The 6,494-nt window shown below is 39.9% G+C and overlaps 1 protein-coding gene across 1 annotated transcript in view; it reads right to left on the minus strand.

Annotated features, from left to right (window-relative positions):
- Positions 1-5,635: 5,635 nt before the first annotated feature.
- LOC137990634 (uncharacterized) overlaps positions 5,636-6,494 on the minus strand; it is a 3,441-nt gene continuing 2,582 nt past the window's right edge. The window contains exon 4 of the mRNA XM_068835752.1: positions 5,636-5,767. The gene's annotated coding sequence lies outside the window, so the exon portion shown is untranslated. The remainder of the gene's footprint in view (positions 5,768-6,494) is intronic.

Raw genomic sequence — 6,494 nt, forward strand, 5'->3', positions numbered from 1 at the left:
TAAAGAGAACATGCATAGTGGGAAAGTGTCAATGGAATGTGTGAAGAAAGTGGTTGCTGACAGTACTGTGTTAATTAATTAAGGAACATTCCTCTAACAAGGGTAAGAGACAAGGCAAGGCAAGAAAGCGAAAACATTTCAGCCGGTTTTCATCCACCAACTGAGATGGAAACTGCATCTGACAAGCTAAGGCGGTTTTGGATTATTCCCAGGCGAGAGGGACGAGACCAGACAGAAAGGAGAAGACCAGCAGAGCATTGCGTTTGTTGATGATACGTCTGTGACAATGAATATCCAAACTTCCGTAAAGTCTGGTCGAGTATTTAATGATGATGAGCAAACACTAAAGAGGCTGAAACTAATGCCCAATAGAAGGGTCGGTAGTAATGCGCACTACCGCAGCTGACGCACGGGCGAGCATAATTTTGAAGCAGTTCACTCCATTAGAGCTGTGCGATAAAATTCGCAAAGAGCGGAAAAGAGCTCTTCGCTTAAACAAAAGAAAGTGGCGTCAATGTGTTTTAGTTCGTACTTTTAGACTGCAAACTCTCTTCCATTTGAGGTCGTAATTTACCAGTAAATTAACTTACACACTTCTGATTTGGCTCTGAGGATAAGGTATTATAGTTACAGATAGTTAGACTTTGTTTGAAGGACACATAAATAATTCTTATTAAACACTTCTGTTACGTGAAATATAGATGAAGTTTAGGGCCTTGTTGTTTAAAAGAGATTACTTGGTGCCTTAATCCCTGAGATCAAGCTCTGTTACCATTACTTAGTTCCAAATCGTTTTTGAACAACCCAGCCCTGGTAGTATGTTACATTTGCGGACGAAGAAAGTACGCCTGTAACAACTCGTTTCGTTGTCTTCAACTGTTTTCATCGTCTCATTTCGTTAACTCGTGGCTGTAATTTCATTGCGGTGAGGTTGTTTTTCTACTAATAGGGAGCTTAAGATCTACGACGACGACGTCGACGAAAACGCCAAAAAACAATGATATCATTGGTTAAAAGTGCATAAATAATCGTGCTGCACGTGCAGCACGGATTTTAGCTCATATTTTTGCGGTTCTCTGCATGACGACGACGTGAAATCACTAAATTTTAGGTTTTGACGACAACGTGAGCATGCAACAGAGAATCTTTCATTCTCTATTTTCAGTCTGAAACCGCTCGTACCAATTTATTTTTAGGATACTTCGCCCACATTGTACGACGTGAACGAGACTGAATAATCGCGACAGACTTATGATAAAGCAAAGTTCTATTTTGAGGTGACGTTTTCGTCGACGTCGCCGTCGTAGATCTTAAGGTCCCTAATAAGGGTTAATCCGTTGCTTTTTTTATTGGCATGTTATTAGCATGTGGCCGTGAGAACGGCATGTTAGACTGCTACAGCACAGTAGAATGTCATTAAAAGTCTGATGTTTTTATTACTGTGAATAACTTAGACGTTAAGATAGGATAAGGAAGATATATATGAGTTTGCTTTCTCTAAGCGAGTTTTCCATTTTGGATACAGGGAAAAAGCTGTTCGGTCAACGCAAAATGATAATTTACCGAGTAAATGGGCTTCGCTTACCAGGTAAGTAAATATTATAAATATACTGCTAAAAGTCCAGATACAGTATTCTTGATGGCCATGTCTGCAATAGGAAGAGGTCAGGTAATTCAAACATGGACCCGAAAACAATTTATTCCGCAGTTTCATTACTTGGTTACTGAAAAAACCTTATTGGTTACAAAAATGCACTAAAAAGTTACCATAGGGAACACATGTTCCCTGTTGTAGCCTGGAAAGTTGCAGAAAGGAACGTGTTACAAAAAGGAACGTTACGAAAAGGAGAGCACAAGTTACCATGGGAACACATGTCCCTTTTTGTAACCACGGAAGTTGCAAAAAGGAACATGTTACAAAAAGGAACGTTACAAAGGGGAAAAATGGTGCAAAAAGAAACACCAAAAGTTGCATATAAGGGACCCATAAGTCTAATCACTCACTCATTAATTCATTCATTCATTCATTCATTTTTTTATTCATTCATTCTTATTCACAAATGTAATAAGCGCTATGAATTTTCTAATTATTTGTATACGGATATGGTAAATGTTATTTTGTATTTCTATTAGTCAATGTTCAAACTTTTATTGTAACTAGACCAATACCTCCCTTTGGAGAGTAAAGCACAATGAAGAATGCTACTACAATTACTATCACTATTCACTCATTCATTCATTCATTCATTCATTCATTCATTCATTCATTCATTCAAATGAATGGCCTGTTTACAGTTTGGTGATGAGTGTTTACAGTCGTTTAGCCATCCGAATCGCACGAGACTGTGACACCACTCGCAAGCACTCTGCTTTGTAACACTGTAAAAAAAACCCATTCATTTGCACCACAAAAGACGTATATTGGTTGTTCGCGGTCCCGACTGACTGAAATAAAGATCCGATGATATATGCTTCCTCCTCCTGTATCTTGACATTAATTCTCACATCATCAAGATTGAAAACCAGTCTTTGTCACATTGTTTTTTGTGTGGGATGGATGTATGGTGTAAGGAATGGTTAAGATCCTTAGTTTCGTGCAGGAATGACAACCATGTCGCGTTTTTGCTGGCTTAGAAAGCTGAGAAACAAAACAACATAATTATTTCAAGTAGTTTTGCATCTTGCCCGAAGGCACTCTTAGTGAAACCGGAATCGAAAGGCACTTATCGTTTGCTGAGCCACCGGAGACTGTTTGTTATTAACTGCCCCTAGCTGCCTGCCTCTGCCTGTCCAGAGATAGTAAAATGAGTGAAAGCAAGAGAAAATGAGGGAACAGAGAGGGAGGCTCAGGGCGTTGGCCGGGATATGTCATGTCCACGAAAGTTATTTTTAGACGAGCGAAAGTCTTTGTTCTAGCGGAAGTCTGTCTTCCGAGACGTCCGCATGCACAAACGTCAAGTCCACTTCGTCCGCCATTACATGAAATCTTTGCTTTTCTTTCAAACATCAGACCGAGGTTGACCTGCATGCGGACGTCTCGGAAGACTTCCGCTCGTCTAAAAATAACTTTCGTGGACATGACATATCCCAAGGGCTGGACCGGGAGCCTCCCTCTCTGTCCCCTCATTTTCTCTTGGTGAAAGCAAATAGCTACGATACTGTTTACATATCTCAGTTTATAAAATGTGACTGTGACATAGGTAGTTGGTTTGTATGCCATTGTCCTGCTTGGTGCATTCAATATCATAACCAACTCATGATCATCGATTCCGCGTTACAAAACATCCTTTTAACCTATTTGTGTCCTGAATGGAGGTGGAGTGCTTGACTGCTTAGCGCGACGGATTTGTATTCGTTCCGAGTCCATATGTCACTGACTTGACCACTACCGCGGTTTGTCCTTCTTTGTTCGATATTGTATTCGGTCCTTACATTGCAAATAGGTAACTCTTTGCGTTATTTAGTTGAATCTTAATATTCAGCAGGTCATTGAATCAATTTGTAACCTCTTCACTTGACTAATGCTTTGCTATGCATGGGCTGGAAAGGGATTATTGACGTCCGTTTCCGGTTGTTGGGCACTGAACAGCGAATGGCATCAATTGACTTCCTGTGTTTTTGCTCTGAAGATTGAATCAGGTATCTCATCGAACCGCAACGAGACCTTGTCATTGGTGCATAAGAGTAACATGAAGTGAATCACCGCGTCACCTCCAATTTCATACGTAAGTATTACTGCTTTTTGTACAACGAGGATCAATGATTTCCAAACCACATTCTCGGGATTTGACAATGCACACAAAGCAGGATTGCCGGCTCTCCGTTCTCCATTCTAACTAATAAAGTGAACATTTTCCACCCTCACAATCCCCCGCTATAAGTAAGATACTTAAAAATTATTATAGCTCCTGCTTTCACACACTTTGTTACGCAGCTACAAACCAATTACACAGAAGTCACTCATAATACCCCTGATACTTATAAAGCTTCGCGGTTTCTCCAGGGTTGCAGACACTTTCTTAAAAAGTATGAGCACCTTGTGATTCGTTGCACTTAAGGCAAAGAGTGACACCAAACAAACAGCCTAATATTACCCTCAAATGATCACTGAGTTTATTATTTGTGAAAGCCCCGACAGTGAAACACTCGCAGACAGGTCCTCATTCCCTCTTGAAAGTAAAGTTATCTGCCGCCGTTGATTTGGGCTCAGAAAAAAAGAGGAACACTTAATTACAAGGTACGGTCACCGATTTTTTAACACCAAGGCACAGGAAGAGGCATGTATCACGGGAGATTCATTTCTGCTTCGCTGAACCGTGAACCAATATTCCCTGCTCGTTGCCCATAATGTAGTCAGACGAAAGACCCAATCAGTTACATATTGTCTCACCCCGTATAACTAAAACACCAGCTAAAATTGTAACGCTAAAATTGATTTTCTTGTGCTTTACTGTGTATCAGGTCAAAAATTCATTCTACAAGCCTTTAGTAACACCCTGATGGGTGCTGAACTCTCTTTAAAACAAGCTGGTGTGAGGCCAAATAACTGCAATGAAGTTCAAGCAAGTGGTTGTATATTCCGGGAAAACTGGGTCTGAAAAGGCCAAACAGTACATCATTTAACATCCTTACAGTCACTGCTGTAACGTTAGTGCAACTGGGACGGTGACGTATTGGAATACAGCTGGTAGAAATGCTTCGGTCCAGCTTATTGATGATAATACTGGCACAATATTCTATTACTCTACTGTACTTTCAGTGCAGGGATGAATGCTGAGTGTGTTCCGCCGCGTGTTCCTCATCGAAAACGGAGATATTTCAGTTGTGGACATAGTTTGAAGCAGCTAAATGCTATTGATATACATAATTTCCTTGTCTTGGAGTAGTGGATGTAAGATCAACTCAGTCAAACAACATACCCTCGATTTGTATGTTAAGAACATTAATTATTCTTTTCGGATTTTCGGATTTAAGTTTCTTTCTTTGTTTTCTTGGCTTTAACTTACTTCTACCTTACATGCATACGTTATATTTAATTTAATTTAATATCACTTGATTGTAAAACAATTCTTCAATAATCGACTGTCTCATCAAGTCGCAACATGCCAGAAACTACATTTACGCGTGGTCAGTGTACTACTTCTCTTTCGCATTTGAGATCATCTGGTTCAAAGCTACAACAGTGTTTGAACTCGGCGAGGATGTTCACATCTTTTCTAGAACAGTACAGTATCATTTAGCTTCAAGTCTTAAGAAACACATTATTTAGCTGCACCTGATGAAACCCAAGTTATCGTGTCGTCGAAAACAACCTCTTCTTCAGGTATCAAACCGATCTGCCAAAGCTATTGGCCCATATCACTCAATGTCCAAACTAAAGATTTTGCCCGTCGAACCTCTCATTCAGTGTGAGGCTGGACGGGCAAAGACAATGCAAAAACAAAGCCTTTATTCCCCACGGACTCCAAAATGGCCGCCGAGTGATAAAGGTGAATTAGATGGCAATTGAGTGATCTGTGATCTTGGATGTAAGATTACCTAAAACCAGTATCCGATATTCCACGTGAAAAACGAAGCGCAATAGAGTCTAGAAGTGACAGGAATCGAAAGAAAGAAATAACAGAAAGCAGAGAAACTCTATTAAGTGGACACCAGCTTGAGTCCCTTAAACATTTTTATTATATCAGCGGTAATGAATTCCCCCTATTTTTTTCTCGATTCCTCTCCGATGCTAGCTTTGTGATCTCTCCATGGCTATTTGGTCGACCTGTGAAGGAAATTGTTTTTAATATATTAGTATTTTGTCTACCCACAAATACAGCTTTTTCTAAGGATTTCACATTTATTGTTTAGTCTTAGGTATTTCAAAAGTCGAGTTGGTTTCCCTGGGCTTCATTGCGTTGATTTGCTGTTTGTACTTAGAATCTATCAAATATCTTCGCGCCCGATTGGTTTAAATGCGTCACATGGCTGAACATACCTTGCACAGGTAATATTCCTCAATTTGCAAAACTGCGCGTGTTGGGAAAAATATTTGAAGGATAATAAACGCAAAAGCCTTCATTTGGCGTGAAAATATGCTCTGATATTTGTCCTTGGGCATTATCTGCTCCTCGAAGCACACAGTTTTTCGTACTATTCGCTTCTCGGAACTGATAATGTCCGCGGACAAATATCGAAGCATATTGTCGTGCCAAATGGAGGCTATTGTTTATAGATAGCAAAGTTATAATAAAGTGAGGCTATGAACGCTATCATTCTTTTTTAGTTGGCACCATAATGGTTTTTTTTCTTTTTGATGCCACAAGAATGTTTTTACTATAATTCAAAATAATTCTTTTTGATTGCTCAATCATTGGCGCGCAGGTTGGAGTCACTGAGTATTTTCGAGATGCAAAATGCTACCATAGGCCGGCGCTTTTCTCCGGTTCTCGGCTATGCAGCGTGAAGCGACTAGGAGATTCGATTTGTGATATCCAAACAGTTTTTAGCTT

The sequence above is a fragment of the Montipora foliosa genome, chromosome 2, assembly GCF_036669935.1.
Source record: "Montipora foliosa isolate CH-2021 chromosome 2, ASM3666993v2, whole genome shotgun sequence".
In the NCBI taxonomy this organism is placed as follows: domain Eukaryota; kingdom Metazoa; phylum Cnidaria; class Anthozoa; order Scleractinia; family Acroporidae; genus Montipora; species Montipora foliosa.